The following is a 25,050-nucleotide window of genomic DNA, read 5'->3' on the forward strand; positions in this document are numbered from 1 at the left end:
GATCATCTATTCAAGGCAATGGGTACTTGTTTTGAATGGTGAACCTATTCAATTACTGGTAATCTATACACATCCTCATACTACCATCCTTTTTCTTAACAAACAAAACTGGAGCACCCTATGGGGAAGCACTAGGACGAATGAGTCCTTTATTAAGAAGATCTTGGATTTGATCCTTAAGTTCTATTAGTTTTGTCGGAGCTATGCAATATGGAGGGATAGAAATGAGACGAGCACCAAGTTCTAAATCGATGCAGAAATATATATCTCTATCCGGAGGCATACCAGGCAAATCATTAGGAAACACCTCTCTAAATTCTGACACCACAGGAATAGACTTAATTGATGGAGACTCAACCTCAACATCCTGAATACTCACCAAATAAGCCAAACAAACCTGCCCTACCAGTTTCCCAGCTCGAATGGAGGATATGATCTTAGCTTGCTTAGGCTTGTACACCCCTTCCCACTCTAAATTTTTCCTTCACAGAATTTTTAGATTTATAGACTTAGTATTACAATTAAGAACATCATAATAGGGGGACAACAAAGTCATTCCAAAGATTATATCAAAGTCAGTCATACCCAAAATCACCAAATCATCCCAAGTCTGAAAACCCATAAACAAAATAGGACAAGCACGATAGACATGTGTTACTATGACAGACTCTCCAATTGGGGTAGAAACATGCATGGGGGCATCAAGTATATCACAAATCATAACAAATGCTGAGCCAAAACAGGCATACATATAAGAATAAGTAGAACCGAGATCAAATAACACATTGGCCATCTGGTCACATACAAGAATAGTACCTGTGATCACTGCGTTAGATGCCTTTGTCTCGCTCTTGCCCGGAAAGGCATAACACTGACCCGTATCATCGTGACAGGCAAGTTCCCTGCCTGGATGCACTGTACCTCTGCCTGCATTACGATTTCCCCTACCTCCGCGGCCTCACTGATTTCTTCCTCACCCACCTTGTGGACACCCTCGACCATTATTATTATTTCCCGTGGGTACCACTTCTCTAGTCTGCTGCTGTGTGGAATCCATCTTGCGCGGGTGGGGACCTTCTCTCCTCATATTCCCAGGTTCTCTACAGTAATAACAAGTATGATCAAAGATGGTCTGCTGCCCACCGAAGGTGCGGCTCCCAGGCTATTCTGAATAAAATTCTGAAGTGGAGTTCCAAAGTAATTACCTGTAGAAGTGGTCATAGCGGACTGAATTGGCCTAGAAGCAAGTGTCGGCCTCCCTGAACCTCTGCAGTGAGAACCCTGAAAGTTGCCTGCATTCTTGGATTTCTGAGCCAATTCCTTAGCCTGACTATCTCGCCTCACCCCCTTCACTTTCCTCACAAAGTCTGTTATTTCATTAAAGCTTTATCTTATAGAAATCATATGAACAAACAATACTTGCAACTCAAAATTTAGTCCCTTAAGAATAATCGGATCCTCTCTTCTTCCGTAGTCATCAATTGTGTAGCATATATAGACAAAGCATGGAATTTAGCCTCATAAGATGCCACAAATATACCACCTTGATCCAAAGCCATGAACTCATTCTTCTAACAATCTCTGAAGGTCTGAGGCACATACTTCTCCAAGAACAGAGCATGAAACTGGGTCTAAGAAAGTGGAGGCAAAACTAAAGATCGACATACTACATAAGCTTTCTAGCACTGCTTAGCGTCACCTTGAAGTTGAAAGGTCACGAACTCCACGCCATGTTGATGGACAATTTCTAACTTATGAAGCCTCTCATAATAATCTAGGATGAACTCATATGTGTCCTCACTCTCAGAACTATGAAACACAGGTGGTTTCAACTTCAAGAACTTGTTTAAAATCTCAAGTTCACTACCAATTAAAACAAGACCCAACAAAGGATGGAAGAAAGCATCATTACCTAAAATTTCACTACCTTGGGGACTGTGATAGAAATTGGGGAATTAGCGGGAGCTTGAATTGCTTGAACATAGGGAAGCACTCCAGGAGCAATCAATCCTTTCAAAAACGACATGATCTTTTGAGCCATTCTCAACTGGTGCTCCATCCATAGTAGGCGCCACCCTTCCTCCGGCCTCTACCCATAGCTCTTCCTCTACCCTGCCTCGACCCCAACCTCTCATTGCAGATTCCTTAGCTGGAGCATTGACGGGAGCTACGGGCCTAACGCCGTGGAACCTAGTGTTAACCATCTGCAGATAGAAGAGTGAAGGATGTTAGATACAAATTTGAATCGTCAAATACCAATTGGAATAAGGTTATAGCATGAAAGGAGACAAAATAAATTAGAGTGATTTCCTAAAGTACTATACCCTCCCGAAGAATGTACGGACGTCTCGGTACCATTCCGCAAGACTCTACTAGAATCATTTCGGTACATCGAGATCAACGAACCTAGGCTATGATACAAACTTTGTCACAATCCAGACCATCGTGATTTACACCCACACTAACCCTCTGGTGGGAGAACCACTACTACAACCCAAAGTAAGAAACTTAACGAAAAACTAAGGCATTTAAAGTTACGGAAGCAAGTTCAAATGCAAAGAAAACAAATAGGGAGTTCACATAAACTCCAAAAAAAAGTCTAACAACTTACAACAAATGCGGAACAATACCTAGAACCTGAAAGTCAATATATCAAAACATCTAAGGTTCAACCATAAGTCTAAACAAGAAGGGGTACAACACCAAACTAACATAAGAAATCTAAAAAACTAGTCTATGTCCGAAATGTGGACATAAATAGAAAGAGAACTCATGGCAACCGAAAAGAACTGGCTCACCCTTGAATCCAAAATGATCGTTGATTTTCTAAGAGAGGTCTGTCAATTGCGGCTTGGAGATGCCCTCTACTCAACAAAGAAAGAGCAAGTGTAATATCAGTACACAACCACAATGTACTGGTAGGATCACATGGCTAACCCACTAAGTGCAACATATATAAGCCAATACAACATAATAATAACATGCATACACTGAACATAAACAATATCAACATCATTTACGAACAACATAAAATTTCACTGTTCTCAATTATACAATTATGTCAAGTCAATGGTCTTCTCATGGAACCCAGACCCAAACTGTTAGCGTACCGGTACATGGTACCCGATCTAATATTTATGCCGAAACATGGCAACCGATCCATGTTTATGCCGAAACGTGACAACCGATCCTAGTTACTGTGTCAAAACGCAACACCCGATCCATTCAACAAGCCAGAATCACAGTCACAAGTATATTCTCAAATCATACAATCAAGTAATGATTCATGGCATTCATCATTCATATATCCTCATTTACAACTAGTGTGATCAATAGTGCAACATTATCATACATACATTTATTATAATGAAGCAAGAACAAACATACATCACACATCATGAAATCACAACCATCAGCTACCTCGAAACAAGCTTGAATCCCCTAAGAAACTTGATTCTTACCTTTCTGGATTCGTTCTGCTTGTTCTTGGTCTACAAACAATTAATATAATACAGAAATCGATAAGTAATATATAATTACCTGAATTACCAACAACCCTAACAACCCTAGATCAACTCATGATCGTAATATCCAAATTAGGGCTTTTTTCACAATAATTTCCAGATCAAAATCCTCCCTCATCGATAATTACTTATTAGTTTACGTTCTACAGATCAAAAAGTGGATTTGGGGAGTTAAAACCATACCTTTATCCTCAAGAGTGGTGACAACTCGTCAAGAAAGCACCTGGGGTCGTCTTCTAGCTCTCAAAGTCGAAAAGTGCAGAATAAAACATTTTTGGGGTTTATTTCCAACATAAGTCGCGACTGGCCCGCTATGGTGGCACCGATCCCGCCACAATCCTCCTGCCTGGCGGAAAAAATCCCACCTTAGCGGTTTGCATAGAAACAGAGAGCTAAATAAAGAATTCCAAAACCCCCCATTTCACAACATACATTCAGCCAATGGCACTCATAAACTACCCGTTCACGCTAAGATCAGTTTCGGGAGTTCTACTTGCCCAAATTCAATTCCATAAAGTCGTACGGATTCCTTAATGTCTTATCTATCTACTCATTTGATCAACATCATAATGAAATCACCGAATTTTTACCTGATTTCCCTAGACCGTACTGACTCTGATTTCATCCAAATCTGGACTAGTTTGGGAAATCCCAAGTTATAATGAAAAAGTTTTCCTGCCCAAATTGTTTCCCCGTTGGCTTTTATATAATGATGGTAACCGGTCGTTACACCAACAATTGAGGATTGAAGAGAAGTAGTCCAATACAATAACAATAACAATAAGAAAAAGGCAACAATATACACCTTTGAATTACGGGAGAATATTGGTAATAATAATTCAAAGTTGGAGTAGGAATCCTAAGTTGTTTAGGATTTGTTATTTATGGTATTTACTTATTTATTTTTTATTAGGATTTGTTTGTTATAGTGGTTCCTAGTCCCTGTTTAATTTGATTTCTTACTTTTATAAATAGAGATGCTGCTAGTTATTTTCAATATGTAGAAAATATAGAAACATACATAAATATATATAATAGATAGAACTTGGAGTAAGATTAAAGAACTTTTGAATTTATAAATAAAAAAATTTCCTTCAGGTACTATGTATTTTTGAAGATCTGTTGATAAATTTAATTTAAATTGTTATAACTTGATAGATTGCGAATTTCGACCTTGCACATGTTAGGGTTCTATTTGAAACAATAGATCTTGAAAAATTATGTATATTATAATAGTGTAAGAGTTCACCGGCAATATATTTTCTGACAATGACTTTTTTTTAAAAGTTTTTGATAGTGATGGTAAGAAAGGTGCTCGTCATCGTCAAAGAAGAAGAAAGTAGAACAAGGCGTAGTGTAGAAAGAAGAGAGAAAGGGGTGGGATGGGGTTGAAGAAGAAGAGAACAGGGGTGGGATGGGCTGAAGAAGTAGAAAGGATTTGATCGTTTCAAAATTCCTTTTTTTTTTTTGTAATTTGTTATAATTTTAATATTTTTAAGTAAAAATATAGTTTTCATTTTCTTCAGAACGCATGTTGTCACGCACTTATCCAACTCAGCTATTTTAATGCCACATAAGTTCGACTAATGGTCAGAGGGGTTTAAAAAATATTTTTTCATCAATTCTAAGTGTTCATTTGGAAAAGTAATGGGTAAGAGGGTATAACTATCAAACGAAACCAAGTATAGGGGTCTCCCATGTCATTCCACCTTTTATATGTATTAACAAAAAAATATTTGAATTAATATTCTTTTATGTATAAAAAAGTAAAATTATCTATTATGCCGGTTTTTTTTGGATTCGATTTAACTTCTTCTTTTTTTGTCAATAGCAAATCAAATAAAGAGTGGTCTGTTTTTTTGTCAATGCCAAATCAAACTACAAGTCCATTTTTTTTTTTCAGTTTGACTTAGTTTTCGGTTCAATTAATTGATTTGATGGTTGACATGTACACTGCTAATCGACATATTACAATTAATTAGTTGTCTTTTATATAATCTACTTATACTTACAGGATTATAGTTTATGGCTCTACATTTATTATTTTTCCTTCTTATCCTTTTGTCTATATACACAATACACATAAATTCACCTATATACACTTTGATTTGAGTGTTTTGAGATTAGAGTCACTGTTCTTTTCATATGTGCTCTTTAACTTTATTTTAATTGAAATTCTATCAGAAACACTTCGTTAATTCACATGTACGTTATCATCAACTTTATATTTTAAAATAAAAATAAAAATATAGTCACCATTAATTTATCTTGATATATTAAAAAAAAATTGGCTTTTGTGACAACTCTAATCACATACAAAACTATCAAGCATGGGTAATTTGTAAATATGTAAGCGTTTGATCAAGAAAATATATTTTTCATTGAATTTTTCAACTTAATGTTGAAATTAGAGTTGTGTTCAACCAAAAGTCATGTGATGTGTAGGACCCGTTAATATTCTTTTCTCTGTTGGAGTTACATTGTGGAGCAAATGGCCACTCACTCTTTGAGGCAAAAGAGACGACAATCCCACAAGGTAAAACATAGCCTTTTTAAAAGTAAGTTGCTACAAACCTGTGGCACGATTTGAATTTCAAGAGTTTATTTTTTTTACTTTTGTATGAATGTCGAGACGAAAATTTTATGGCATTAAAAATAAATTTACAAATTAGAAATATATAAAAAGTATTATAAGTTATAATTCAAAATATTTATAAGATAGAAAAAAGTTATGTCAAAAGAAACATTTGAATCTCAAAATTAAAAGTTGGTATATAAATTGAGATGAAAGAGTATATTGTACGTTTTCATAGTATTTACACCTTCAATTTTCATTTTTTGTTTGTGTCGTTTTTACTTGTGACACAGAGTCTAAGAAAGTACAAAAAAACACAATAATGGTGTAATTATAAAAATACTCATTTAATTAAAGAGTTATCAAAATAAATAAAGAAATAAATAATTGGTTTCTAAAAAGATCTAATATCATTAAATCAAATAGATTGAAGTGGAAGAAGTATTTCTTTTATCCATACCGACTTCTCATGCGATCAAAGAGTCTACATTTGTCTTCTTTTCTCCATGGTAAAAGGCCGACATTCTTTTTGAGATGATTAGAGTGGGTTAACCGTGTGTCTTTTTTAATTTTAATTTCATATTCTTATTTAATTAAATCTTTGGCTCCATTTGATATGTGAAATTTAAAAGTCAAAGTTTTTAGTATTTGATTTAACAAATGAAAGGATGAGTGACTTGGTGAAGTAATATCCCATTAGAAAGGTCAGAGGTCAAAGAGGGTAGCTGAACTTCTCTAGTGTAGTGTACCCAAATGATCTGTTTTATTTTGCTTAAATATATATATATACATTAATTTAGATTAATATTGTAACATCCTGCCTTAGAATGGACTAGAATTACAAAGAATTATTTTTTGGAAAGATTAAGTTTGGAAATTTTGACAAGTTATGCTAAGTATGTGTTTTTGGTCAACTTCAAATGACCATAACTTTCCGTGCAAGATTAGTTAGGTGGCTCATAAGAAATCAAATGAAGGTCTTGGAATCCTCTTTCCAACGCCACCAAATTTTCTAATTTTTGAGCTTGTGTGAGGGAGATATGACTTTTTGAAGTCATACTGTCTATTTAAGGAAATTTACCCAGATTTAAGAGGGGTATTTTGGTCTTTTCCTTATCCTATCAAATCTAATTAGTTTTTAGAAATTAATTAGGGGTCTAAACTTATTTGGTTAAGTTTACACAATCCTAAATTACTCTAGGGTTTTAGAAAAGAATTCAAGAAGAGTTCAAGAGGAGAATAGAGGAGAAAAGTCAAGTCGATCATCAAGTTCTTGCGAAATCGAAGGTTTTCATGCTGATTTTCATCAAGGGTTTGATCCCGAAGAGGTATGTGAGTTCACATAGCGTTGGGTTCGTTCACCCACATGCCAATCACGATTATTTTAGTGCAACTTCATTCTTGAAACTAAAGGATTTGAGTTCTTGATGAGTTTCATTGAAGTTTCCTTCATAATATTGATTGTTATGGTATTTTTGATACATTTCACTTAAGAGTTGTGTGTCTAGGGCCATTTTGTATTAGAAATAATGTTTTTTTGTGTTATGTTTGAAGGAAATAGACTTCCGCAAGGTTGAGTGAGATGACATCTGAAATTCTGCAGAAGTGGCCACCAAAGACCTACAGACCTTAGGTCCTGTGACGGTCCGTCGATGGTTAGGCGTTGATGGGATCATCGGGGAAGTCTGACCAAGTGTGGAACTATGAAACGATCTACAGACCATAGGTCAACCTACGGGTCGTCCCGCATATCTGTAGAAGATGTTTAGAGAGTTGAATTTCGAATACCTGATGAAAATCCTAAGTGTGGAGCCACAAAAGAGGACCCACGGACCATAGGTCAACCTACAGTCCATCCTGCATGTCCGTCATTGATAAAATGGGATTTGAAGGTTCCACCCTCTGTGGAAAAGTTCTAACGGTTTGTAGGTCGAGTCGTCGATCAAAGTCGCGCCCTAGACGTTTATTTCCTTATTTTGTTTCCTTCTTGTTTAGGACATATTTTTCTATAAATAGGGTATGTAAACCTCATTTTTGGGGGTTAGACATAATTGTTTACTTTTATTTATTGATATTCTCTTGGGAATTTACTTGCAAACTTTGGCAATTTCATTTCCGAATTTTGGTTTATAAGATTTTTTCTTTGAAATTTAATTCAAGATTACTGGTTTCTTCTACTCTAAACGTATGTTCATGGATTCTTCTTATCAAAACATGAATTGTGTTCTTTCAAGCATGAGTGGGTAAATCCACAACTAGGGTTGTGGGAACCATGATCAATTGACAACGTATGAATAATAACTAGGTAATTCTTGAATAGTGTTGATGCATGCATTGGTAATTCTTTCGCTTAGATGTCTTTTTAACGAGTGAACGCGATAGAACTCGCATTGTTGCTACTTGCCGGACCAGGGAGGTAGTTAATAAGAAAAGAATTATCAACAAATATTTAGTGTGATACTATCTATTAGTCTAATGTCAATTGGTGCTAGGGTGAAAACTAAGCCATATATTGATGGGATCTCTAATTTGAGGTAAAGGTATGGGTTAATAAATTATACACATATAGTCGTACCAAGGCGTGGAGTGAAATTCCTACTTGGAGATCCAATCAGTTAGGGATACCTATCTTACCAATTTTGCATGTTAAACACTAGGAAGTGATTAGTATTATTAGGATTACTGCGTTAAGAATTTATGGGGACCACATACACCCTAGTTTCTTTCTCATACTCATAATTCGAAGTTTGAATCTTGCTCACTTGTTACTTAAACAACAATCAGTTATTTATTTCACAAACCCCCCCACCCCCCCCCTCTCTTTATTTTCTTGTGTAGGAAATAAGTTGACTAAACAAATATTATTGTGAGTTCACTTTAAGTCTAAACCATATTCCTCGTGGGATCGACCTCAACCTACAAGTTGGGTTCTTTATTTGACAACGATTACTTATACTTATTTAGGGAGGTGTAATTAGAGCATATCAAATTTTGGCGCCACTGCCGGGGAATAAGGCTGTTATAATAGGTTTAACTACATTATTAAAATTTAGTCAATTATTTCCTAATTTTACGTTTTCTTTTGTTTTTGTCTTCTACAGGTTCCTACTCTAATGTATGCCAAGTACACGGAGTTGAGGCGAACCATTGACCGCATACGATCCAGAGTTGAGCAAAACTTTGAGAAAGATGATTAATCAAGGGGTCCAAGTCAATCCTATTGGAGAGAATGTAGGTGATGGAGTTGAGTTGCAACTTCCTAGGGTTGTTAATGCACACACTCCGGATCATGGTAATAATCTACTTGGAGATGTTTTGAGGGTACAAAATCTGCCAGAATCGAGGTTGCGTGATAATTATAGGGTCGAATTCAATACCGTTAAATCTTAAAGACCTATTGTTCTCACTCCTCTACCTCCAGGGCATACATTTATGGTGACCAGCAGTTTGATGCATATTCTTACAGCCAGGGGGTTGTTTTCTAGTATGACTTCGGAAGATCAGCATGGGCACATGGCCAAGTTGAGGAGTGTTTGCAAGAGTTGTGTGGGACGACCAGAGTTGGATATGAACATCATAGGGTTGAGAGTCTTCCCTCTATCATTGACCGGAGATGCTGCGATATGGTTTTCTGAGCTTCCGTATAACTCAATTCATACATGGGACCAATTGCACAAGCTGTTCATGGCATAATATTTCTGGTTGTCCAAGAAACTAAATCATAAGGACAAGTTGAACAACTTTTTAGCACTACCTAGAGAGTCTGTGAGAAGTTCATGGGATAGGTTCACTACATTCATAAGAAGTAGTCTGAATCACTGCATAGATGATGAGCCACTGAAGGAGTACTTCTACAGAGGTGAGGATGACAATGGTAAGGCTGTGATTGATACTATCGCCAGAGATTCATAAGGTGAGTGCGCTTTTGAGGAGATCCCTGAGAAATTGGAGGAGATTTCCCAAAATAAAAAACCATAGAGCACTAGGAAGTCAGACACAAGAGGAAACACTTTTGCAGTTCAAGTTGCACCTAGTCAATCTACTCAGATGAGGACATAACTTGGGTTGGTGTTGAAGCATGTGAGAGGAAGTGCAGAAAAGGTGAATACAGTAAACTACTTGACTACAACTGCAACACTACCAGTTGAGGAATGCTACTATGAGGAGGATGCTTATTTGGTGAATGATCAGACAAGGGGTTTCCAAGCCAACACCCAAGGTTCCAACTCAGATAATTGGCGCTAAGGGAAAGGAAACCAAGGTTGGAACTATGGTAACTACAATCGAGAGGGTAACTATGTCCGGGATGGGTACTACAATCGTGACAACAACTACAACCAAAATAACTATGGCAAACGAAATGAGAGATTGGGCCTTATGTTCCACCTACAAATCAGGAATCTGTCAATAGGGAAGCTCGGGGTAGTATGTCACGTATTGAGGATATGATGCAGAAGATGATAAAGAGGTTTGATGCGATTGATGAGAATGTGAAAGAGATGCAAAATGACCTGTATGGAATCGGTCAAAAAGTTGATGCCCATGCAGTGTAAATTAAACAACTTGAGCAGCAGATGAATCAAATGTCCACTACAATAAACCCATGTCAGCCCGACATACTTCCTAGCAACACCATCCAAAATACAAAGAATGATGGGCATTGTATGACAGTCACTACTCAAGGAGGTAAACATATCATTGATCCCCCTATGCCTCCTAAGATTGAAATTGTGGTTGAAAAAGTTGATGATGAGATTCAGGTTACTCGAGAGTCCAAGAATGCTACAGAGAAGGAAGCGGAGGTGACCCAAAAATTTATTCCCATGCCTAGACCTCCACCGCCATTCCTATAGAGATTAGTTTAGAAGACTGAAGAAAGAAAATACTGCAGGTTCATTACTATGGTGAAATAGTGTTCGATCAATGTTCCGTTGATGGAGTCTTTGGAGCAAATGCCTGGGTATGTGAAGTTTATAAAGGATTTGGTGACCAAAAAGTAGTTCTTAGCTTTCAGAATGATGAGAGGTTGCAACATTGCAGTGCTATTGCTACTAGGTAACTTGTGTAGAAGAAACAGGATCCTGGTGCTTTCACTGTTACTTGTACCATCGAGCTGTTGCATTTTGCGAAGGCATTGTGTGATTTAGGAGCTAGCAATAATCTAAGGCCATTGTATATCTATAGAAAATTGTTCATGCCCCAAAGCTACCCCTAGGACGCAGACACGGGACCTAGGATCACGAGTGACCCCAAGCTAATTGTGCTGGCATATCATAAGCAACTAAAGTAAACTGAAGCAATAAATAATTTGCGGAAGTTAAATCATATGAATAATATGAAATGATTGGGAATACCCATATATTATCTCAATAAATGAAAACTGAGAGTTTGAAATACAACTGAAAAGTCAAACTCTAACACTAAAGCTGAAATTAACTATGTCTGAAATAAGCCTCTAAACTGAATAGAACTGTTGGTACATGCCCTAGCTAAATCTAGCAAAACTGAAACTAAAACTAAAAGCAAAGAAGATAATCATGTCACTCGTCCTCAAAGAATGAGGACTCACCACTGATGCTGCTGAATTGATGATCGGGAACCGATCTATGTGTGATCTGGAAGCTGAGAACGTGAACCTACATCACGAGATAATGTAGCATAGAGTAGGGGTCAGTACTTGAATGATATCGAGCGTGCATGATAGAGTTAAAATGAAGAATAACATAACTTAATCAAAGCATATATATGAGAAATGACATGAGATAAGCATGATATAAACTGAGAATACTGAATATGAAATAGTGAATGCAATGACCAAGTTCATAACATGCTGAGACTGAATGCTAAACTATAACTGGTGACTTGGTCAAATCAATAGAGTCTAAGTAAACTGTAAGGGAGCTACTAATAACCGACATAAAACCACATGATCTAAATGTGGAGTCCGATGTATACACCCCATCGAGAGGACCCAATATACCATGTCAGAGGTATAGTGGCATGCTGGCGTGATCACTAAAATGATGCCCACAGAAGGGACTTACAACCTACGAGGCACGTAGTTCTGTGACTTGAGGGTGACTAACCCTAGTCCACTTGGTATTAAGCTTCTCCCAAGTGATTAAGTAATTAACAATTTATGACTGAAGTTCTGTAATACTGAATAGCTCAAAATATTTACATGCTTACCGAAAATACAACATTAATATGTTGATAATGACACATTTAAATCTGAGGCATATATAACTGAAATATCTGACCTAGCATGTGTAACTTATGAACTAAAAGAATTACATAGCTTGGGTTCTGAGTTTATGCATGAATGTTGGCAAAATCGATACTACAACATGATAATTTTATTAGGAACAATAAAGTAACAAATTCATAATAATCTACTGAAATTCTAGAAACCCTACGTTTAGATAATCTGAAGGGAATCAAGAATCTGATTGAAATCTAGGTACCTAATGGGTGAAACGAACCCTCTACTGAAAATCCACATACCTGTGAAGAATTCCACAATGAAATCTTTTGATTTTGTGGCCTGAAACTGATGAAAACCAGTTGTGTTCTTGGACTAAGGCTTGGTGGACTTTTTCTCCTTCGATGTTCTAATTTTCTATGTTTTTGGTGAATGATTTACTTAGGGTAGATTCTAGTTAAGTTACTAGGCTAAAACTGACCAAAACTATGTAGTTTAGGGGTTAAACGACGTAGTTTAGGGGTCCAACGCATAAGGAAAAGACCAAACGACCCCTGGCTTAACTGTTGTTGGGGGCCACCGACGGACCGTGCTGGTAAACCGTCGCTCGACGTTTGGGGCTGAAAATTGAGGGTCTGACCTACGGTCCTGTAGCATGGACCATGGCCTAACCTACGGTCTGTGAGTTGGGCCATGGTCGACACTTAGAAAAATTTCTGAGGTTTCTGGGGGAAGGGTCGCAGGTGGTCTACCACGGACCGTGGGTCTTCCTACGGTACGTCGGTGGTGTACGTTGGTGCCACCTGTAACTCCTGAAATCTATAATTTGGTAGTTTTAGCATACAGGGTATTACATTATCTCCCCTTGGGAACATTCTTCCTCGAATGAAGACTAAACTAGATGAACTGGAGGGAGAGAGCTGCAACCCCTATCACTAAACACTAGAATCTGATTTCTGACTTATCTAAGTTCCAAGAATATGAAAATATGCTGAAAATGTAAGTACAAACTGAAGGAACATGATGCTAAGAATGAAACTGCATATGAATTACTGAAAGACTGAAGATGATCTAATACCTCAAGCTGGAATGGAATTGGAAGGAAAGATGTGAGGATACTTGGCCTTCATGGCTGCCTCTGCTCTGCAAGTTGCCCCCTCTATGGACTGACTCCTCCACAAAACCTTGACTGAAACGACTACGTTGTTTCTCAACCTTAGAACCTGACGATCAAGGATTTCTAGTGGTACCTCTTCATAAGTGAGACTATCATTCACAACCACACTTTCTAAAGGTACAATAGATGCTGGATCACCCACACACTTCTTCAGCAGTGAAATGTGAAAAATCTGATGCATTGTTGCTAGTTCTATTGGTAACTCTAACACATAAGCCACATTACCTACCTTTTTCAAGATCTTGTAAGAGCCTACATATCTAGGACTGAGCTATCCTTTCTTGCCAAATCTCATCACCCCCTTCATAGGAAACACTTTCAGGAAAACACGAACATCAACTTGGAACTCTAATTCCCTTCTCCTTACATCTGCTTAGGACTTCTTGCGACTCTGGGTTGTCTTATGTCGATATTTAATGAGTTGTACTTTCTCCATAGCATCATGAACTGAATTTGGCCCAATCAAGGCTGCTTCACCTACTTCAAATCAACCAACTTGAGATCTACATATATGCCCGTATAAAGCCTGATAAGGGGCTATTTGAATACTAGAATGGTAATTATTATTGTAGGGAACTCTATAAGAGGAAGGTGATCATCCCAACTACCCTTGAAATTGATCACGTAAGCTCTCAACATGTACTCTAAGATCTGAATGGTACGCTCTGCCTGACCATCTGTATGTGGATGGAATGATGTGCTTAGATTAACCTGAGTACCAAGACCTTTCTTAAATGACTTCCAGAAATGAGAGGTAAACTGAGGACCTCTATCTGAGATGACAGACAAAGGAACTCCATGCAATTTGACTATCTCATTAATCTAAAGCTTGGGTAGTCATCTGCCGAATATATAATATCTTAGTGGCGCCTGGATTAATAGAATATCTGGAATTACGGGATTCTGCAAGAATCTGTTGTCTCTACTCACCCACCTTAGAAACACATAATCGCCCCTGATAGTGAAGTACACCATCTTCTCCTCGGGATAAAACGTCAACTCTCTGCTGATGGACTACACCCTTTAGTTGAAGTAATATTGGGTCACTGCCTTGTTTTTCGTTAACCTCCACTACCAATGAAGATTATGATCCATTCTAAATTGTTACACCACCATCTGATATGCTCATAATATGAACTCCTAAGCGAGCAAGCCTGTAAACATCCTTTGCTAGTTCTTTTATTTCTTCCTCCATAGGTTCTACACTACCCATAGATAGTCTGCTAAGAGCATCTGCTACTATATTGGCCTTACCAAGATGGAAATGCACACTCGTATCGTAATCCTTGAGGAACTCAAGCCATCTCCTCTGGCGAAGATTCAACTCTTTCTGGGTGAACACGTACTGAAGGCTCTTATGGTCTGTGAAGACATCTATGTGAACACAGTAGAAGTAGTGTCTCCTAATCTTAAGTGCAAACACCACTGCTGTTAACTTGAGGTTATTACTCAGATAGTTTTTCTCATTTACCTTAAGTTGTCTAGAAGCCTAAGTTATAACCTTACCTCGCTTCATCAACACACAACGTAGGCCGACTATGGATGCATCATAATAGATAACATAAACGTTTATGCATCACAATAATTCATGAACTAAAAGAACTACATAGCTAAGGTTCTGAGTTTATGCATGAACTTGGGAAAAAATGATACTACAACATGATAATCTTATTAGGAGCATTAAAGTAACTAATTCATAATAATCTACTAAAATTCTAGAAACCCTAGGTCTAGATAATCTGAAGTGAATCAAGAATCTGACTGAAATCTAGTGACCTAATGGGTGAAAGGAACCACTAGTGAAATACCACATACCTGGTGAAAAATTCCACGAAGAAATCTTTCAATTTCGGGGCTCAAACTGATGAAAACCTGTTGCGTTCTTGGTCTATGGTCTGGTCGACTCTTTGTCCTTTTGCGTTATAATTTTCTATGTTTTTAGGGAATGATTTTCTTATGGTATATTATAGTTAAGTTACTAGGCAAAAATTGACCAAAGCTACATAGTTTAGGGGTTAAACGATGTTTTTTAGGGGACCAACGCATAAAGAAAAGAACAAACGACCCTTGACTCAACTATTGTGGGGGGCTAATTAATGGACGAGATCGATGGACCATGGCTGAACCGATGATCTATGTTGGTCAACCATCGTTTGACGTCTGAGGCTTTAAAATTGAGGGTCTGACCTACAGTCTTGGACCACGGACCGTGGCCTAACCTACGGTACGTGAATCCGGTCGTGGGTCGACACTTAGAAAATTTTCTGAGGCTTCTGGGGAAGGGTCACAGGTGGTGCACCACAGACCTGTAAAATGGACCATGGGTCCTTCTATGATATGTGGGTGGTGCCCGTCTATGCCACTTGCAACTCCTGAAATCTGCAATTTGGTAGTTTTAGCATACGGGGTGTTATAAAGTTTGGTTTAGGGGCTCTAATATCAACTGCAATGCGATTACTCATGGCTGAAAGAACTGTGAAGAAACCCATTGGTGTTATCCAAGATATACTTCTGAAAGTGGAGTTGTTTATTTTTTCGGTGGATTTTGTGATAGTTGATTGCGAGGTTGATTTTAAGGTTCCTATCATCCTAGGGAGACCATTCCTTACTAATGGTGTCACGACCCGAGAGTACCCCCTAGTCGTAACATGGCGTATTCGACCCCGAAGGGGCCTTATACGAGCCACATAGTCATTCATTGCATTCAATAATGAAAATAGTGCGGAATAAAAAAAAACTTATTTACATCCACACATTTAAACTTCTTAAAACAACTTTAAAAACACACAGCGGAAGTCTAAGTCTCACATGGCCATCTTAGACACAGTCGCAAAACATAAGTAGGGACAAGGCCCTTTACAATCAAAAGAAGTCTATTAAGTCTATTACATGAACAAAAGGACTTAAAAGTCTTATCCTCGAATCCATGAGGACATACCAAGTCTTGAAGAAAAGCAATCCAACACTTCAAACTAGCTAGGAGTGATCACTTGCCGGAACCTACACTTATAGAGAATAGAGAAATATGGAATTAGCACAATTAAGTACTAAGTATGATGACCATGCAAAACATGCTTTAAAAAGGGACATTTTAGTTAGAAACCATGCATTATGCCACCTTTTTGAAATATCATGAACAATAGTATAAAAGACATACAAGACAAGCATAACATCAAGTAAGTCATAATATCACCTTTAAACAATATCAACATGAAAACCTTTACCTTGGACCTTCACCTCAAGAACCCTTATGTTATACCTCGTGCAATGTATGGATGGCGTCCCATACCACTATCCATACTAAGGTACCACATTTAGGTCACTTAAAGTAACTTATCATTCCTTTCTTTCACCTTTGCACAATATTCATACATAAGAGGTATATCATTAATTAAGACATGACAAGGGAAAATAACTCATAATATAACCCAAGTATAGCATGCATCTCATATTAAACATTCGAGAGCCAACATTCTTTAATAACCTCATTTAGGGCACATTTGTGTCACATACATTAGGATTTAGAGAAACTCACTATGACCCTCTCCAAGCCTACTCGTGCAATGTATAGGTAGCATCCCATACTACTACCTACACTTTGTAGAGCTTATCAAGAAACCATAATAAAATCTCACATGATGGGAAGTAAGCGTTTAACCGACATAGACCATGAGAGCTTGTCATGGAATCCGGTGTCATAAGTCCCCACACCGTAAAGAGGTGGTCTACTTGCCTAAGGAAGACCGGTATATAGCTTAATGGATCCACTAGCTACCTATGCGGGCACATAGTTTATGGGATAAGGTAGACGATCATTGAAACTCATGCCTAACTATTGGGGGAGTTTCCATCTAACCAAATCCACTCGGTGCTTAGCCTACATTCCCATAGAATAGTTCGTTACCTTGACATTATCACATATGAGAGGTGCCATTGGCCTACCAACTCCAAATTACATTCATTAACATGTGAAAGGGTGATTTAAGCCTACCGTTTCAAGGTTCATTTAGGAAAGCTCATTAACTCCTCTTGAAAGGGTGCCATGGGCCTACCGGTTCAAGTCTCATCATTAACCTTCATGGAAAGGTGCCATAGGCCTACCGATTCCAAGGTTCATTATAAGCTCGTGTGGAAGGGTGCCACTAGCCTACCGATCCGAAGATTCAACAATCAACAATATAATCATTTATACAAGAAAATGACGCATAAGTCTTACCAATTCAAGGTATACTTTATATTGAAGAATCCTTCATATTCTATCATCAACATTCATGAGTGTCAAATTGAGAAATAATCTTTCAATAGCAACACATTTACGTTCATAACATGATCACATTATCTTTATTGAATTCTCATTCATATAATGTCATGATAACACTCCAATTTCTCATACTATGCCTTTAAGGCCATGGTCACAATACATTTCATAATTAAACACCTCCACCATAAGTGGATCAAACCAAGCAAGAACAATTTTTATCCATAACATGAGATTAAGCTAACTTACCATCCTCCAAAGCCATAATCAACAACACTCAAGTCCCAACCATTTTTTCTTACCACAAGAGAATTCATCCATAACTTGCCCATAAGGCCACAATCCTCAATTCATCCATATACCAACAATACACCATAAAATAAGCATGGGTAATGACATACTCCAACAATCTAAAGACATTTAAACAAGTTTGATTCATATACATTCATTATCAAGCAACCCACTTCATAAAGGCATAAACTAGGAATAGAGAGAAATCATGGGTTCTTGAAGAAGTTTCATATAAAATCATCTTAAAATCATAACTACAACTTCAATTCACCAATATAATGACTTTGAAAACATTTTACCCATGAACCCATACCTAGAATAGAAAATAGAAATTTTGTTCTTTGAAGACTTTTGAAACCCTTTTTAATGGACTTCTTGAAGGAAAGATAATCAAGGATCAAGGGTCACCATACCTTTGCTATGATTCCCCAAGAAAATTGATGAAGAAAGCCTTGAATCCAAGCCCTAGCTCCAAGTTCTTCTTCTTCTTAATGGAGGATTGTAGAGAGGGAAATGTTTTAGGGATGGGAATTGAATTAATGGTATCTAGGAAATAATATATGCCCTTTGAAAAAAAATTCGTCCAACACTTAGAAAAAAAATGGGGCGGGTGAACAGTAAAATTAGCTACTGGAAATTGCCTTTTTCTGCCGGAAAGATTTTACGAAAATGGGCATAACTTCTTCGTCCGAACCCCGAATGAGATGAAACGAAGTGCGTTAGGTAGCTAACTCAAAGGGCTTTCCATGGATATATTATTGGTCACCCAAATAATTTGTGTGCTAGGAGATATGACCCTCCAAAGTAGACCCTCGAAAAAGGCTTCACTTTGAAATTTCGGATTTTGATACGGTTGCTCTAAAATTTGGGTTAGACCCATTTCCCACTCAATTTGACCCCCTAAACAAGAATATGAAGTCGGATTTTCGAAAAAGGAAACGGATCTTTTTATATACAGCTAAGCAAGTTTCCGGTAACTTCCGAAGTACATTTTTAAGAACTTTTTGGGTCAAATTCAAATATAATCATTTCATTAAGTTCTCGACTCCAAACTCACATGTGAGGCTCTAGTTTCACTCTATCATTTTCCGGTCGTTACAAATGGGCTTGCCTTGGTCAATATGTAGAGAGGGCAGATGAAGTTCCGATTGAATAATAGAGAGGTAACATTCAACATATTGATTATAATCATGTTTAATTGTTGGATTGCATGTAATGAATTAAAATGTGTGGCAAATGGCCTTAAATTGATAATTTCCCATGTTGTTGCTTGTAAAATCAAGTCTAAATTGTTGAGTTGCTGTGTGTTGGGTCTAGTTGAGTGAAGTTTAAGTAACCCATAATTGTACTAAATGACGTAATTTGCCCAATGATTAGTGTTTTACGTCATTCTTAAAGGTAAAAGTTGTCAAATGGCCAATTTTGGCCAAATCAGGGGAAGTCTGCGCACCCCGAGGGCATGGGTAGTGTGGGTCTAGCTTTAATTAAATGGTGTATGTGTTTGATTTTTAATTCGGGGGATGCGGGATTGATTTTGAAGTTTGGGGTTTAAAATTGGTACGTTTGGCCGTTTGGCTAGGTATGTCGAGCTCGCCGTGTGGTTCAACAGTTTGCCCCACAGATCGCCCTTAATTTCCAATTTTTGTAGAGTTTGTTGTGTAACTTTCTACAAGATCATCCCACACTCACGACTTGCCGAAATGACTTTTTGTTCACCTTTTCCCTAAAATACACTGTAACTTTTGGCGAGCCACTTCTAGCTCATTGATTGGTGTTGGTTATTCGCCAAATGGCCCTGAACATCGTTGACCTGTCTTGAGTATTGAATATTTTTGACCTTGTACTTTCGACAAGCCTGATCTTGCTTGCCAATTTGACTCGGTGACTTGCCTAACAGAGCGGTGAGTGTTTCTGGAACCTATTTTCTGTATTTTTTCTTGGACTATTTCTAACGTTTTTTTATGTGGTTGGAAGTAATGGCTAGAACAAATTTAAATGATAGTGGCATGCCGCCCCCGCAAGCGGGATCGGGGATTTGTTATCAATGAGGAAGAAGTTGTTTCCAACGCTAAGGGCAAGACATTACCTCCGAATGGAGGCAAGAGAAAGGGCAAAGCACCCATCGCTGAGATAACGGAGTCCAACTGCAGTGAGGGAGAGTCTGATGACTCTCACGTTTCATTCTCTGATCCTGAGGATTACCAGCTATAGCATGCCCGAAGAGCTGAGCTTCTCTCAATAGCTCGTTATTATTTGTCAAGGATTCCAGAGTCGACCCCTCCAACTTCAGCTCCAGTGCCTCCTCCAGCACATACGGTGGTTCCAGCGCTACCAGTATAGGGTCCTCCTTCCCGGTTAGTTAACCGATTAAAGACAAAAGGATCGAGGACCATCTTGGAGGAAAAGAGATTGTGCACATATGGTGTAGTGGAAAGGCATCCAGCAATGTGGAAAACTCTCCAGTTCCACAGATTTGAGGTCTTCACAAGGCCTTATAGCCCATATATTCCTACATGGTTTTGGGAGTTCTATGATGCCTATAGTGACTTGGTGCCTCATGGGAAGAAGAAGGCTACTGCCTTCAGGCCAATGGGGTTAGAAGCAGCAGTGATGATATTAGTGTTGTATTTGAAAGGGATACAAATTTCATGAGCGCGTACCAGAGTATGATTACTACAAAGACTCTGGATGACCTAAAGGGTTGGTTAGCCCTAATGATTTCTCACACCAGCCTGAGGTGGATTAAGGCCGTTGGGCCTATAGAGAAGAAGGAACTTAATGTAGCTTCTAGATATTTGTTTGGAATCATAAGCAGCTCGATTATGCTTTCACAGAATGAGTCCATTATATGCCACCAAAAGGTGGCCTGCCTTGGGTCTACCATAGCCAGAAAGTGGCTTAATCTAAGATAAATTATCGAGTAGGTGATGGCCATGAGGGCCAAAAAGTGCTAGACGTCTCTTCCCTCTTCAGTACTGATCACAGAGTTATGTCATCGGGAGAGAGTTCCTCATGACCAGAAGAGAGATATCAAGGTTACAGCTATGTCTTCTACAGTTATCTGGTGCATAGAGGCCAAGTACACACGGGACGAGGCTGATAGGAGGAGAGCAGCTCCGGTGGACACATCACCGAAGGTTTATATCAACATGTTACCTGCAAAGGTAGTCTTGTCTACTCTGGCCTCTAGGCCTTCAGGCACTTCTAGCTCCGCTCATTTCGACATTCTTCGAACTTCTGCTGCTTCCCCATCCCCTAGATTTGTTGCTGGTACTATTGCCTCCAAGCCTCCGATCACCCAGGCCATGATACTTAATATGGGATCCTATCCCATTCTAGTGTACTTCCAGGTTAGAGGCTGAGGTTCTCAAAATGACTGAGAGAGTTATTTTTGCTGCACTCACACCTCTCAGGGCTTCTATTGATACCATCACAACGTGAGTAGAGGTTTGTGAGACAGGGTAGGGTGCTACTGATGCGGTGACGTCTTTGGAAGCTGATGTTTCTGAGCTGAGAAAGGATGAGGATCATATGAAGTCCACATACATTACTTTGCTATTTTGGACGGTGGAGATCCAAGATTATCCGAGCGTAGATATTCCAGCCTATGCTGAGGTGCCTCAAACTACTACCGAATTTGAGATTAGGGTTGATTTTGATGCTGCCAAGTCTGAGGCTGAGACGGATGAGGAGCAACTTTGAGAGCTTGAGAACACTATTTATGAGGCCTGGCGGACCTAGAAGGTGCCATATTCGAGACAGCTAAACATGCATCTCTACGGGACATATCCATGGTGGGCTTTAGTGTAGCCAAGGTTGATTAGAGTGTGGCCTTGGGTCACTGATGCCCAAATAGATGGAGCGACCAAGATACAGACTTCACCCAGGCTTAGCCTTGCAGGATGACTTTTCCCTTTCCTCTCTGTTATTTTTATATACTTTGTTTTTGTTTAGTTGCATTTGAGGACAACTACTTATTTTTGTTGGGTGGGGTGAGGTGTTTCCATACCTACCTCCTCTGATTATTTTGTGAAAATTGGGCTTATTTGGTTTATTAATATGTATATATATATATATATCTTGGTTGCTGAATTGTATTGTGAATTTTGATATTGCAGATGTTTTAAGCTTGTGGCCCACTATTTTAAATGAAAATGGTTTGAACCTAATTTAAAAAAATTTCCACCTCTTTTGTGTGTGATTGTGGCTATTCTTGTGAAAATTTGAGTGTTTGTTGTGGTCAATACCAATGACTTGAATAGTGCACCTAATCGAACATAATGAATGTGTGTCTACGAAGAGGTAAACGAAGTTACATAGGCAATATGTGAACTTTCTAGCTAGTTTTCTAATGAGTCTCTTGTGATAAGAAATGTATGCTAGATAGAAAGTATGGAGTCTTCTTTGATATTGGTACTAATGCCTTGTGTGATCAGAGTACATTGAACATTGTGTGTGATGACACCTACAATTTTCCCGTTGGTTCGGTTGATTGAGTGATGCAAGCACTTGAAATGATCTTAGTCAAGAATTTTAAAGAGTGAACCAATTTGACAATATACCTCTTTTGTGGCCAACCTTGTAAGATGTGTGAACCTTGTTTGGAACCTTTTGAGCCTCACCCTTTTCTTGGAAGAAACTTGAGAAATTTTGACCTCTCTTTACCCAGTCACCCACAACTTTCATGAATTATGGTTTGTTTGAATAGTCAACTTAGGTCAAAAGCCTAAGTTAGGGGTGTGGTGAAAAGAGAAGGAGAGTCAAGAAGTGAAAGAAATCCCCCTTTGTGTGATTGCTTTGAAAAAGATGGAACCCCTCCATGTAAAAAGACAGAAAGAGAAAAGGAAATGAAAAAGAAGAAAGAAAAGAAACCGACCAAAAAAGTTGTTAACTAAAGTAGTTAAAATTGCAAAAGAAATGGGGTATCAGGTGGTTCATATAAAGTTGAATAATGGGGTAGATTATGAGCATGTTGAAATGTTAAAGAAAACGAAGAAAGTGATGTTCAAACCATACTTCATGAAGTGGAAGCCACTAAGACTAAAGGACCATACCTTTGTTCTCAGCCTCGTTACAAGCATTGAAAAGACCTTTTTGATATTGAGTGAGCTGAAACGAATGTTTATCGAAAAATAAGGGCAAACATATGGATGGAGTCATGCATGTGTTCATCTTTGTGAGTCTGAGAGTTGCATGTGATTCCGGGACTTTAAATTGTTGAAGAATTTTGTGTGAATATGGAATCATCTTTGTTGTGAGGGCATTTGATTACCTTTGGGTGAGCTCGAACTTGCATTTGAAGCAAGTATTGTGAACTTGAGCATCTTTGATAATGGTGAGACACAATTTGAATCTTTGAGTGCACAAGCGCATTGTATGTGTAGTTTGAACATTTTGTGTGCATTCATGTTGAATCTTATGTATCACTACTTGAGACATCCTTATTGAACTACTGATCTTATGTTTTATTTGAGGATAAGAAAAAGTTTAAGGTGGGGGTGTTGATGAGTCTGAGTTTTCAACTCATTTAGGGCTTTGCTTTGATAGTTTTAGTGTCCTCAAATTCCTAAATTATGCTATAAGCTAACTCAGGTATGTGAGTTAAGGAGCAAAGTAAGGATACTAATAGACAAAAAGGAGCATAACAAGCTGAAGAAGTGAAGAAAGGCAATCATGTTGATCGCCAAGACCACTTGGCGACTCGCCGAGTGGCTCTTTATTTCGCCGTAACTACCAGTGGGCCAACCCTGAGGAAAGAAACAAAGTTGGTGACGATAATGGGCATTCGCGAATCACCGATCAGTTATGCGATGATAAAATGCATCGCCCAATGTTTCAAAACATTAGATGCTTAAGGCCAATGCAAAGTTTCTATGGAAGAGGACAATGGGCGGATTGTCGATCTATGTAGCGATCCCAACTTATCTCGCCTAGCAGCCTTTCAGGCTATATTTTCAGAACCTATAAATTGAATTTTGAACTGTAAATTGAGTATCTTTCTATCATTGAGAAGAGTTTTGTATTGAGTTTTAGAGTTCCATTGTAAATTTAGGCTCAATTTTGAGGATTTGTAAGTGGGTTTCTAAATTTCATCAATTTGGACTATTGTAAAGACTAGGGAGCATTTACCAAGATCATGGCTAATGTATTTGGTAATGGTTTCCCTATTTTTATGATGTGTAGCTAAAACCCCAATTATTGGGGTGTGATTATGCGATTATAGGCTGAATTAGATTATGGGTATTGTTAATTACTAGTTTAAATGCTATACTGAAGTGGGTTTAATCATTTGTTGTGTTTTAATATATGAATTGTAGTTATAAATGCAGTTCTAATTCTGAGTTCTTAGCTTGTTTGAGAGAAACTCTTGTCCTTGAATCTTTAAGGACACACCCGAACTTGGGAATAGTAAGCCAAGCTCATCACTTCTAGGAAAGACCCTTTAGTCACCCTCACTTACATTTGGTGTAAAAAGATGAAGAAGAATGTTGTTAGTACAAGAATGCACTAAGTATGATAACCATGCAAAACATGCTTTTAAAAGGACATTTAGTTGGAAACCATGCATCATGCCTTTTTAGAGAAACTTCAAAAATATTTAGTACATTAGGCACAATATAAACCACAGACATCATCATACACATGGAAACCATTCATAATAGCACATAGAGACACTTATAACATTTTTGGCACATTCAATGCATACAATACAGTACCTTCCTCTTTATCTTAACACCTTTCCTCAAGTAACCCTTAGGGAATACTTGGTGGAATGTATCGCCTTAAGGGTACCAAAGGTGAACTTACATATAGCCTTCATCAATCCAACCACATATATTCATACAGTCATAAGATCACCATAAGCCAGTCTTCACATAGGAACCATAACCTAAGACAACCCCCAAGTCACACTAGGGCAATGTGCAAGTAGCATCCCATAATACTACTCCCACCAAGTGTTCCTAGGAAGCGACCATAGACTAGGCACATCATATTCAACAAGTCAGAACATATTCATTTAGC

Source organism: Solanum verrucosum, unplaced genomic scaffold (genome assembly GCF_900185275.1).
Source record: "Solanum verrucosum unplaced genomic scaffold, falcon-dt-bn FXZP01000069.1, whole genome shotgun sequence".
NCBI lineage: Eukaryota > Viridiplantae > Streptophyta > Magnoliopsida > Solanales > Solanaceae > Solanum > Solanum verrucosum.